General features: G+C 40.3%; 1 long non-coding RNA gene across 1 annotated transcript in view; it reads right to left on the bottom strand.

The window, feature by feature from the left end:
* Positions 1-13,205, bottom strand: part of LOC310697719 — a 606,556-nt gene that overhangs the window by 387,838 nt on the left and 205,513 nt on the right. The window lies entirely within an intron of this gene.

The following is a 13,205-nucleotide window of genomic DNA, read 5'->3' as shown; positions in this document are numbered from 1 at the left end:
ATAGATGATTCCCTTGTTGCTTCTTCCAACTTCTGGGAAATGAAATTGTCAGCTAGATAATGGAGGAATACAGTGGTGCCTCGCAAGACGAAAATAATCCGTTCCGCGCGTCTCTTCGTCTAGCGGTTTTTTCGTCTTGCGAAGCAACCCTATTAGCGGCTTAGCAGATTAGCGCTATTAGCGGTTTAGCGGCTATTAAAGGCTTAGCGGCTTAGCGGCTATTAGCGGCTTAGCGGCTTAGAAAAAGGGGGGGAAAGCGAAAAAAATCGCAAGACTCGCAAGACATTTTCGTCTTGCGAAGCAAGCCCATAGGGAAATTCGTCTTGCGAAGCGCATCGAAAAACGGAAAACCCTTTCGTCTAGCGGGTTTTTCATCTTGCGAGGCATTCGTCTTGCTGGGCACCACTGTATGTTGGACCTTACATGAAACCCATCTGCAATCCATTTTTCCCAAGCTCACAAACTTCAAATGCAGAAAACAACACCTTAAACTTTTTCAGACCTGGAACCCACGCTTATTTCTTTATAAGAATATTTTTAAACTACCAACTCATTTTTAGAAATTGATGTGGTATAGCTTCCATTCAAACATGAATTTGTGGACTCTCCTCTTAGCTGGTCCTAGGACAGTTGTTGTGAGCCACCTTCTGTCAGCTGTGGCCGCAGACCCACCCACTGAAGATCCAAGCTTTGGCCCAAGTGTTCTGGAATAGAATTCCCATCAGCCCCAGCATCATATGGCCATGCTGACAGGGGAAGATGAGAGCTGCAGTTGAAAACATCTGGAGGGCACCAGTTGTGGTGGGAGGATGCTACTGTTCACAGAAGACCTTCCCATTAGGAAGCACCATAGCTCCGTGACCGAGTATCTGCATTGCAAACAGAAGCTCCCAGGTTCAATGCCCAGCATCTCCAGGTAGGGTTGGGAGAGAATCTTGCCTGAAACCTTAGAGCAGGGGTCCCCAAACTACAGCCCGCAGGCTGGATGTGTCCCGCCACGGTCCTGGATCCGGCCTGCCCGAGGTCAGGAGAGGAAGATGCCCGGAGTTGCTGGAGGACGGATGCCTGCAGGGAAGCTCGCCAGCCTCGGCCGCAGGTTTGGCTTGCCTTCCGCTGTGCATGGGGGCATGAAAGGCCTGCACATAGACTGGGCCATGGGAGTGAGGGAGATCCATGTGTAGGCTGGGTTGTAGGGACGAACATTGGTGATATTGACCATCTCATTAGCCAAAAGCAGGCCCACACTTCCCATTGAAATACTCATAAGCTCCCTCGGCCAATAAAGCGAGATGAGCGCCGCAACCCCAGAGTCGGCCACGACTGGACCTAATGGTCAGGGGTCCCTTTACCTTTACCTATTCACCAAACTAAATGTTTTTCCTTCTGCAGTGTTGGATGGCAGATTGAGAGGAGTTCCCTACCAGGACAGACTTTGCTCGTGTGACCAAGACATCGATTCTATAGAACATATTTTGCTGCACTGTGCGAAATACGAGCACGCCAGGGCTGAACTGATATTACCCTTGCGGGTAACTTTCCCGGGAAAATCAGAGGTTCACTATGTCAGGTTCCTGTTGGAAGACTGGACAAACACTAGAACATTAGCAGTGGCAAAGTTTTTATCGGTGGTTGCAAGAACCAATGATCCCTATCTTTAAGTCTGAACAAAATGCTTGTTTGACCTGGTGGTAGGCTGTCTGAATTGTGTACAGTGGACACTCAGGTTGCGTACGTGATCCATGTGGGATGCACGTTCGCAACCCACAGTGGGTCGTCTGCACACGCGCGGGTTGCAATTTGGCGCTTCTGCACATGCACAACTGCCGAAACTCGGAAGTAACCTGTTCCGGTACTTCTGGGTTTCGGCGGGTCCGTAACCCCAAAAAATGCAACCTGAAGCATCTGTAACCCGAGGTATGACTGTATTGTTTTGTAATGATTTGTTGGGTCTCTGGACCGTAATAAAGACTGATGATGATTTACTTGAAACTACTTTTCAAAAATTAGATACTGCTTCTTATAATGCCAAAATCAACATCTTGACATAATATATTAAAATGTAGCTTTCCAGTTGACCACCAAGTCCAGTATGTACAAAACACAAGTCCTATATTGTCAGCACCATTCTACATTCTTTTCTAATTTCTTCATCTTCTCTTGTATTTTGCTGTCTGTCCTATTGCTTAGAAGAGTGGCGTGAAATAATCTTCTAAGCGTCTAATGAAGATGATTGGGTTGGCAAACAAAAGAACTTGGCACTGATGGAAACTGGCACAGGCAGACAAGACAAGGATTCCTGGATATTTCCCTGTTTTGCCCGAGGGGGCTTCATCAGCTGTGCATGGTTCTAAATCATATAAACATAGACACTTTGTAATATAATAGCTACACAAATTCCAAAGTAACATACAAAGATATAAAAAATGTACATACCGGTACTATATATAATAGTTACATGAAGCTTATTCGTAATGGATTCTCAGTCGTGGTGACCCAATAGGCAACAAGTGCAGATAATTCATGTTAATTCACTCTTAAAGGAACATTGTTCAATGACATACTACAAACAGTAAATTATTACAACAGGCATACTATATGGTCATAAAGGTTTTTCCAATATATAACTAAAGAAAACAACTATAATCTAATTCAGTGTTTAACCATAAAGGATGAAGCATATTCCATAGGAAAACAAACCTACTTTCTTTCTGTTGTAGAACCTTCCTTGCTTGATCTAGAGGCCCCCGGTAAGCCTAAAGAACAAAAAATGTTAGATCATCTTCAGTATGTGATTCCTGAATGAAGTGCTGTACCAAAGGTGCATCTACGTTTTTGTTTCTGATCCTACTGCGATGCTCTGATAGGTCCTGATAGGTCTTAATGATTTGCCCAACATACAGTAAGCCACAAGGGCACTTAATTATATAAACAATCCATGCTGTGGCACACATGACTGTATGGTAAAGTTGAAGTCTTAACTATTCTTTTACTAGTAATGCAAACCTACATGTGGTGCAATGTCCACATTTGAAAAAAACCTGTTGTCAAGGTCTACTGTGTAGATGTGTGTTTTAAGTCAGTGTGTACTAACATATCCCTAAGTGATCTAGTACATTGCTTGGCGAGGCAGGGAAAGACTTCACAGCCAGGAATGTCTTTCAGAATATACCAATGGCGTCTTGTTATTTTTTCAATTTTGGCTGTCATGTAGTTGTACTCAAAGGAAACATAAATCCTCCTATGACTCTTGTTGGTATCAGAGTGGGTTTTTATTTTTTATTTTTTTATAAGATATTTATTAAGATTTTCAGAAAAATTACAAAATAAAAAGAAAAAAGAAAAATACAAAATAAAAATAGTTAAAAAACAGTTCAATCTTTCTATCACATATTTTTCATTTGCTTATTTCCCGGACCCCCTCACACCTTCCTTTTTTCTGTATTCCAGTTCCAATTGTTAATTCAGCAAATCCCTCCCCTCTTCATTCATCTTAATCTTCAATTTTTAAATATTATAACATTAATTTTTTTTACCTATTAATAACCATTTTCTCATATTCCCTTATAGCATTACAGCAAAAGACCACTTAATTTCTATCCACCATCATTCTAACATTCATTAATTTTACAGTGTTTCTGTAAATAGTCTTTAAACTTTTTCCAATCTTCTTCCACCAACTCTTCTCCCTGGTCTCGGATTCTGCCAGTCATTTCTGCCAGTTCCATATAGTCCATCACCTTCATCTGCCATTCTTCCAGGGTGGGTAGAACTTGTGTCTTCCAGTACTTTGCGATGAGTATTCTTGCTGCTGTTGTGGCATACATAAAAAAAAGTTCTATCTTTCTTTGGCACCAATTGGCCGACTATTCCCAGGAGAAAGGCCTCTGGTTTCTTCAGGAAGGTATTTTTAAATACCTTTTTCATTTCATTATAAATAATCTCCCAGAAAGCCTTAATCCTTGGGCACGTCCACCAAAGGTGAAAGAATGTACCTTCAGTTTCTTTACATTTCCAACATTTATTATCTGGCAACATTTATTATCTGACTGGTGTCATGTACCACCTGTATATCATTTTCATAATATTCTCTCTTAGGGCATTACATGCCATAAATTTCATACCTGTGGTCCACAACTGTTCCCAGTCAGCAAACATAATACTATGTCCAACATCTTGTGCCCATTTAATCATAGCAGATTTCACCGTTTCATCCTGAGTATTCCATCTCAACAGCAAGTTATACATTCTTGACAAGTTCTTAGTTTTAGGTTCTAGCAGTTCTGTTTCTAATTTTGATTTTTCCACCTGGAAGCCAATTTTCTTATCCAAGTTATATGCCTCCATTATCTGATAGTAGTGAAGCCAGTCTTGCACTTTATCTTTTAATTTCTCAAAACTCTGCAATTTCAATTTATCTCCTTCTTGTTCCAAAATTTCCCAATATTTTGGCCATTTGACCTCCATATTAAGTTTTTTCTGAGCCCTCGCCTCCATTGGTGATAACCACCTTGGGGTTTTGTTTTCAAGTAAGTCTTTATATCTTATCCAGACATTAAACAATGCTCTTCTGACAATATGGTTTTTAAATACTTTATGTGCTTTAACCTTGTCATACCACAAATATGCATGCCACCCAAAAACATTGTTAAAACCTTCTAGATCCAAAATGTCTGTGTTCTCAAGAAGCAGCCATTCTTTCAGCCAGCAAAATGCTGCTGACTCATAGTATCATTTGCCCGATAATAAATGTGCTCCTGAAGGTAGGAGTCTATCAATTGATGAAGATGATCATCCAAATGTCATAAACCAAATGGAGCAAACAGCACGCAGACCTAGTGGTGGGAGGAAAAAATCCTTAAATAAGAGACACGGGGGAATGATTAATGGACTTCAATGTCTGTACACTAATGTGCAAAGCATGGGAAATAAACAAGATGAGCTTGAGCTCTTGGTACAGCAAACTAAATATGACATAATAGGCATCACTGAAACCTGGTGGGATAAGTCCCACGATTGGAATGTAATAATGGGGGGATACAATCTATTTCAGAGAAACAGACCAGACAAGAAAGGAGGAGGAGTGGCGTTATATGTCAGGGATGTGTATACCTGTGAAGAGATCCAAGATTTAGAACCTCAAAGCCAAAGTGAGAGCATTTGGGTCAAAATTAAGGGAGAGAAGAATAACAGAGACCTCATTGTGGGAGTTTACTATAGATCCCCAAGCCAAACGGAGGACATAGACGATGCCTCCCTGGAACAGATGGCCAAGCATGCAAAAGGAAGGGAGATAGTAGTAATGGGGGACTTCAATTACCCGGATATTTGTTGGATGTCAAACTCAGCCAAGAGCATAAGGTCAAACAGATTCCTCACTGGCCTTGCAGACAACTTCATTGTCCAGAAAGTGGGAGAAGCAACAAGAGGAACAGCCATTTTAGATCTGGTCCTAACCAATGTTGATGACCTGGTTAGTGGGGTAGAAGTGGAAGGATCATTAGGCGTGAGTGATCATGCTCTTCTGAAGTTTACTATACAGCGGAAAGGAGCAGCCAAGCATACTAGGACTCAATTTCTTGACTTTAAGAAAGCCGACTTCATAAAACTTAGGGAAGTGCTGGGTGAGATCCCATGGACAGTAATACTAAAAGGAAAGGGAGTTCATGATGGCTGGGAGTTTGTTCATAGAATCATAGACTCATAGAATCATAGAGTTGGAAGAGACCACAAGGGCCATCGAGTCCAACCCCCTGCCAAGCAGGAAACACCATCAGAGCACTCCTGACATATGGTTGTCAAGCCTCTGCTTAAAGACCTCCAAAGAAGGAGACTCCACCACACTCCTTGGCAGCAAATTCCACTGTCAAACAGCACATTAAAAAACTAATAATAAAAAAAGAAAAAACACATATAGGAAAAACACAAAAATTCCCTATTTCTTAATTTTATATCTTAAATTCACATATTTTCCTGACTTCCTCACATCCCCCGTTCTTGTATCCCTTTTAAAAGTTGGTTCAGCAAATTCATAGCCCTTAGTTTGTCTATTGTTAGTTTAATCTTAAATTTTATCTTGTTGCTAGAGCCCCCACAGTTCATTTCAATGTCATCAACATTCAAAAAATGTAGAATGTTTCTGCAAATAGATTTTAAATTTCCCCCAATCTTCTTCCACTTGCTCTTCTCCCTGGTCTTGAATTCTGCCAGTCATCTCCGCCATCTCCATGTAGTCAATTAGTTGCATCTTCCACGGTGGGTAGATCTTCTGTCTTCCAATGTTTTGCTATAAGAATTCTTGCTGCTGCTGTAGCGTACATAAAAAAAGTTCTATCCTTCTTTAACACCGATTGGTCAACTATGCCCAGGAGAAAGGCCTCTGGTTTCTTCAGGAAGGTATGTTTAAATACCCTTTTCAGTTCATTATAAATCATTTCCCAGAAAGCCTTAATCCTTGGGCACGTCCACCAAAGGTGAAAGAAAGTACCTTCAATTTCTTTACACTTCCAACATTTATTATCGGCAAATGATATATCTTTGCAAGCTTGACTGGGGTCATGTACCACCTATACATCATTTTCATAATATTCTCTCTTAAGGCATTACATGCAGTGAATTTAATTCCGGTGGTCCACAACTTCTCCCAGTCAGCGAACATAATGTTATGGCCTATGTCTTGTGCCCATTTTATCATTGCCGATTTTACTGTTTCTTCCTCAGTATTCCATTTCAACAGCAAATTATACATTCTCGAAAGTGTCTTTACATTGGGTTCTAACAATTCTGTTTCTAACTTTGATTTTTCCACCTGGAAACCAATTTTTTGTCCAAGTTATAAACCTCTCTTATTTGAAAATAATGTAGCCAGTCTCGCACCTTCTCCTTAAGCTTGTCATAACTCTGCAATTTCAGTTTGTCACCTTCCTGTTCTAGAATTTCCCAGTGTTTTGGCCATTTAGCCTCCATGTTCAGTTTTTTCAAAGCTTTCGCTTCCATAGGTGAAAGCCACCTTGGTGTTTTACTCTCTAGAAAATCTTTATACCTTGTCCAGACATTAAACAATGATTTCCTGACAATATGGTTTCTAAATGCCTTATGTGCTTTAACCTTGCCATACCAAAGATATGCATGCCACCCAAATACATTGTCATAACCTTCAAGGTCCAACACATCTGTGTTCTCAAGAAGCAGCCATTCCTTCAGCCAGCAAAAAGCTGCTGACTCATAATAAAGTTTTAAGTCTGGCAGGGCAAACCCCCCTCTGTCTTTAGCATCTGTTAGAATTTTAAATTTTATTCTGGGCTTTTTGCCCTGCCAGACAAATCTGGAGATGTCTCTTTGCCACTTCTTGAAACAATCCATCTTATCAATGATTTGCAGTGATTGGAATAAAAATAACATCCTCGGCAATACATTCATCTTAATAACAGCGATTCGACCCAGCAAGGAAAGCTTCAAATTTGTCCAAATTTCTAAATCCTTTTTCACCTCTGACCAACATTTCTCATAATTGTCTTTAAATAAATTCACGTTCTTAGATGTCATATTCACCCCAAATATTTAACCTTCTTTACTAGTGTTAATTCTGTCGCCTTCTGAAACCTCTCTCTCTCTATCGGTGCCAAATTTTTCTCCAAAACCTTAGTTTTCGTTTTGTTCAACTTAAAACCTGCCACTTGACCAAAGTCCTGGATTACTTCTAAAGCCCTCTTGGTGCTAGATATCGACTCCTGTAATGTCATCACTAGATCATCTGCAAAGGCTTTAAGCTTATATTGTTTAACTCCGACCTGAATACCTTGAATCATTTGGTCCCTTCTAATCATATTTAGCAAAACCTCCAGGACCGAAATAAAAAGCAATGGGGAAATTGGGCAACCTTGTTGTGTCCCTTTCTCAATTTCAAACTCTTCTGTAACCATATTATTTACTATCAGTTTAGCTTTTTGTTCAGAGTATATCGCACCTATACCATTTTCAAAGTTCTGACCAACCCCAATCCCATGAAGATTTTTCTTCATAAAACTCCAGGAAATGTTGTCAAAGGCTTTCTCTGCGTCTACAAAAATCAAAACTGCTTTTGCATTAATGTTCACCTGCAGTTTTTCTAGAATGTCAATTACATTCCTCGTATTGTCCGATAAGTGTCTTCCAGGAAGAAAGCCGGCCTGGTCTTTATGTATCACTTCTGCCAAAACTTTTTTCAGTCTTCTAGCCAAAATATCTGCAAATATTTTGTAATCCACATTAAGTAGGGATATGGGGTGGTAGTTCTTTAGTTGTGTCTTTTCCATCTCAGTTTTCGGTATAAGTGTGATGTAAGCTTCTTTCCACGTCTCCGGTGCCTTTTCCCCTTCCATAATTTCATTACAAACCTCCTTCAAAGGTTGGATTAAATAGTCTTTTAAGGTTCTGTAGTACTTGGAGGTTAATCCATCAGGCCCTGGAGATTTGCCCAGTTGCATATTCTGAATCGCGCCTTCCACCTCTTGTTCAGATATTTTGGAGTTCAATAAAACTTTATTTTCTTGAGAAATTTTTTGTAATCCATTTGAGTTCAGAAATTGGTCAATTTCCGACTCAGTCTGCGGCCCTTGTGTGTAAAGTTGTTTAAAATATCTCTGGAAGCAGCTTCTAATCTCCTGTGGTTTCTGAATATTCTTTCCATCGACTTCAAGATTAGTGACCGTATTTAGTTTTTGTCTCTTCTTCAACTGCCATGCTAATAATTTTCCACATTTATTGGCTGATTCGAAAGTCTTTTGTCTCATCTGTTTAACTTTCCATTCAATGCCCTGATTTATCATTTTCATATATTGTACTTGATATAACTTAATTTCTTTCAAAATCTCTTGAGATTTTGGTTTAAGTCTCAATTTTTTCTCTCCTTCCCTTATTTTCTCCAGGATCTTTTTTCTCATTTTGAGTTTTCCTTTTTATTGCATTTTGTTGTATCAAAAACCCTCTCATTACGGCTTTGCTTGCATCCCAGATTGTTCTTTTTTCCACTGTGGTCTTCAAATTTATCTCGAAATAGTCTTTTATAGTTTTTTGGGCCTTCTTGGTAATTTCTGAATCTCTAAACAAGGCGTCGTTCATCCTCCATCTGAAGGAACCAGTCAGTGTTGGTTTCATTTCCATCTTCACAGGGTTATGGTCGGAGCAAGTTTTTGGGCAGATTTCCACTTTTCGAATCTTGGGAGCCATTCCTGTAGTTATCCAGATTTGGTTAATCCTTGTCCAGGTCTTTTGGGCTTCAGAAAAGAATGTCCCCTCTTTACTTAGGGGATTCTTAGTTCTCCAAATGTCAATTAAGTCCATATTGTCTGTCAATTCAAAAAAGGTTTTCGGTAGTCTTCCATCTTTTGTTACCACTTGTCTTTCTGATTTATCCATATTTGTCGATACCACTCCATTCATATCGCCCAACATGATGATGTTAAAGTCCATAAAGTCCAACAATGTCTCATGCAGTTTCTTATAAAATTCTGACTTCCCCTCATTTGGTGCATATATTCCTACTATCAAAAATTTCTCACCTTGATATTGTATTTCAATAGCCACATATCTTCCTTGGTCATCCTTAAAGATAAATTTAGGTGATAGATTTTCTTTTGCATAGATCACCACTCCTCTCTTTTTAACTTTGTCTGATGAGATAAATTCTTGTCCTAGTCTTTTGTTAATTAAAACTTTCCTATGTGTTCTGATCACATGGGTTTCTTGCAGACATATCAGATCCAATTTTTCCTTTTTCAATAGAGGAAAGATTTTTTTCCTCTTATCAGGGGAGTTCAAACCTCTAATATTCCAACTTAGCACCTGCAGAGACATTGTGGGATTGTTATGCGTCTCCTCCAACTGCACCCAATTCTTGTTCTTGGTCTGTTGGTGGTAACACTTCTCGTTTGTCCAATTCCAATGGTAGCTTTGTCAGATCCAAAACTCCTGGTTTTGGTTTTGGTTCTCTTCCCTCTGCCTCTTTTTGTAAGTTCTCCTCGTGGTCCTTCAGGAATCTCTCTTTATCCTCCTCAGATCTTATCTTCACCTTTTCCCCTCTATATGTGAACGACAGCCCCTGGGGAAATTCCCACCTGAAAATAATGCTGTTTCTTCTTAATAAGTCCACCAGGTCTCCGTAGTTAGCTCTGAGGTCCAATAGGTGTTTTGGGATGTCTTTAAAAATTTCTATTCTTGAGTCTCGGATTTCCAGCGATTTCTGGTAATGTAGGCCTAATATTCTGTCTCTCTCCTCCTTTGATCTAAGTGTAATCAGACAATCCCTTACCTTATTCTTCCTGCCCTCTTTATTTCCTTTGCCAAGTCTGAAGGCAATCAATATCTTAAAATCCTTTTCTGGGTCCAGGCCCCAAAATTCTTCAAATTCCTGGGTGAGGAATTCACACAGTTTGCCTTCTTCGAGTTCCGGTACCGCCCTGATTCTTAAATTTGCCTGTTTGTCTCTCAATTCAAATAAGGACAGTTGTGCCTTGTGATCTTCTAGTTGTCTATTTATCGGTTGTAATTTTCTTTCTACCACCAGCACCTTTTCTTTAGCCTCATCGGCAATTTTCCTTGTCAATTTAGATTCCTGCAATAGGCGGTCGATCGCTTGAGTATTGGAGCTAATAGTTGTAGTGTTTAAGTCAATTTTTGTCGACAATTTTTTCCAAAGCTCCAAATATTTTATCTAAAGATGCATTCAGTGTCTCTTCAGAGCCCGTACTTTTTGCACCAGGCTGCCCAGTATCTTCCTTTTCAGGGGGTGCCACTACAGAATGTCTTCGTTGCTGATATCTGGTTTTTGGCCTTGTGGGCTGGGGTTTTTCCTGTTCCATTATTTTGTTTTTAAAACCTCAAGGTCGTTCACACAGTTCAAGCCTCTTTTCTGATGGGAAGATTTTCCAACCAGCTGTAATGGAAAAACCCCAGCTATGGCTTCTTGCCCTGCCAGACAAATCTAGAAATGTCTCTCTGCCACTTCTTGAAACAGTCCATTTTGTCCAAAATTTGCAATGATTGAAACAAAAATAACATTCTTGGCAATGCATTCATCTTTATAACAGCAATTCGACCTAACAAGGAAAGCTTCAAGTTTGACCATATCTCTAAGTCCTTTTTCACTTCTGACCAACTTTTCTCATAATTGTCTTTAAATAAGTTTAAATTCTTAGCGGTCATATTCACCCCCCAGGTATTTTACTTTCTTGACTAATGTTAAACCTGTCTCCTTCTGAAACCTCTCTTTCTCAATCGGTGTTAAATTTTTCTCAAGCACCTTAGTTTTTAACTTATTCAGCTTAAATCCTGCCACATGACCAAATTCCTGAATCAATTCTAATACTCTTTTAGTACTAGATTCTGGCTCCTGTAACGTCAATACTAAGTCATCTGCAAAAGCTTTCAGTTTGTACTGTTTAGCTCCGACCTGTATACCTTTGATCAAACGGTCCCTTCTGATCATGTTTAGCAAAACCTCCAAGACCGAAATAAAAAGCAATGGGGAAATTGGACAGCCTTGTCGTGTCCCTTTTTCTATCTTAAATTCCTCTGTTACCACACTGTTAACTATTAGTTTGGCCTTTTGCTCTGAATAAATTGCACCTATACCATTTTCAAACCCTTGGCCAAACCCCCATCCCCTGAAGATTTTTCTTCATGAAACTCCAAGAAATATTGTCAAAGGCTTTCTCCGCATCTACAAAGATTAAGACAGCTTTAGTGTTAATATTCACTTGCAGCTTCTCTAGAATATTAATTATATTTCTCGTATTGTCAGACAAGTGTCTGCCTGGGAGAAAGCCCGCTTGGTCCTTGTGTATCTCCTCTACTAAGACTTTTTTCCGTCTTTTAGCCAAAATGTCTGCAAAAATTTTGTAATCCACATTAAGCAGGGATATGGGGCAGTAATTCTTAAGTTGCGTCTTTTCAGACTCATTTTTTGGTATTAGTGTAATATAAGCTTCTTTCCACGACTCTGGCGCTTTATTCCCCTCCAAAATTTCATTACAAACCTCCTTTAGTGGTTGTATTATCCAGTCCTTCAAAGATCTATAATATTTTGAGGTTAAGCCATCTGGCCCTGGAGATTTGCCCAACTGCATATTCTGAATGGCACCTTCCCAGAGTGGGTTTTTAAAAGTGTTGACCTATCTAGCATTGTAGTTCTCTGCATTGCAGCAGAGACTACTGTGCATGCGATGTTGATTTTGGCATTATAAGAAGCTGTATCTAATTTTTGAAAAGTAGTTTCGAGTAGATAGCTTTGCAATTGTTACTATATGGCCTATTACGTTTATGTATCTAAACTTCCAAGCTGCAAATCACGACTCAGAGTTCAAGGGCCAATGGCAGAGGCCCAAATCCTGAAATGTTCTGTGATTGGACATCATTTATCAAATCAATTTATCAAATTATCACAGGAGCTCAGAATCCTTAGTCCAGGCTCAAGCTCAGGCAAAGACAGACCACTGAATACATAACAGTGAAAATATATTATTCCTTTCCACTTGGGATAATCTTGCCATAAATGCCCAAAACTAGCCTGACTAAGGAGTGGTGGAGAGGTATACTTCTGAATATTCAATAATTCCATAACACTTGCAGTATCAGATTGAGGCCTGCTGCTTCACATCAACAAGCTGAATGGATTTACTCCATGACTTTATACTTTCCTTAATGGTAAATATTAAGTAGGGTAGACAAATTGCAACATTGAGCCATTGTAGTTCCCATGCCAATATTGTAGTTCCCCATTTAAAATTCCTTTTTGCTCCCTGTCAGTGGAGGCTCGTCCTTAAGGGGGACTGGGGCACTGCTCCACCAAGCTCAATTGCTTCTCAGCTGTCCTCCAACAGGCTGCTTTTTTCTTACATCCTCTCTAGGGTTGGCATGAGCAGTGAGCTCTTTCCTCCTCAGTCTCAGGGCTGCCTTTGCAGAACTCAACGAGGGGGGAGGGGCATGCCCCACATGTCCAGGGGAAGAGAGGGGCAGGGAAGCTGCTGCTCAGGCTCCTTGAGTGCGGCAGGTCAGACGTGACCCGGAGGCGGAGCTGCTGCTGTGACTGGGAGCGAGGTGCACTGCGGCCACCCACCCTCCTGCTCTCTTCCCTGGGTCAGGCTGTGGCCAGCAGAAGCACAGCAGCTTAGGTCAGCTCCTTCTCACACGGAGCCAGGCACCAATGAGGGAGCCTGCTTTGGGGGCACCTG

This window comes from Podarcis liolepis (assembly GCF_965112155.1).
Source record: "Podarcis liolepis genome assembly, chromosome: W".
Taxonomy (NCBI): Eukaryota; Metazoa; Chordata; class Lepidosauria; order Squamata; family Lacertidae; genus Podarcis; species Podarcis liolepis.
Note: the sequence above shows the minus strand (reverse complement) of the source record. Positions and strands in the feature narration are given on the sequence as shown.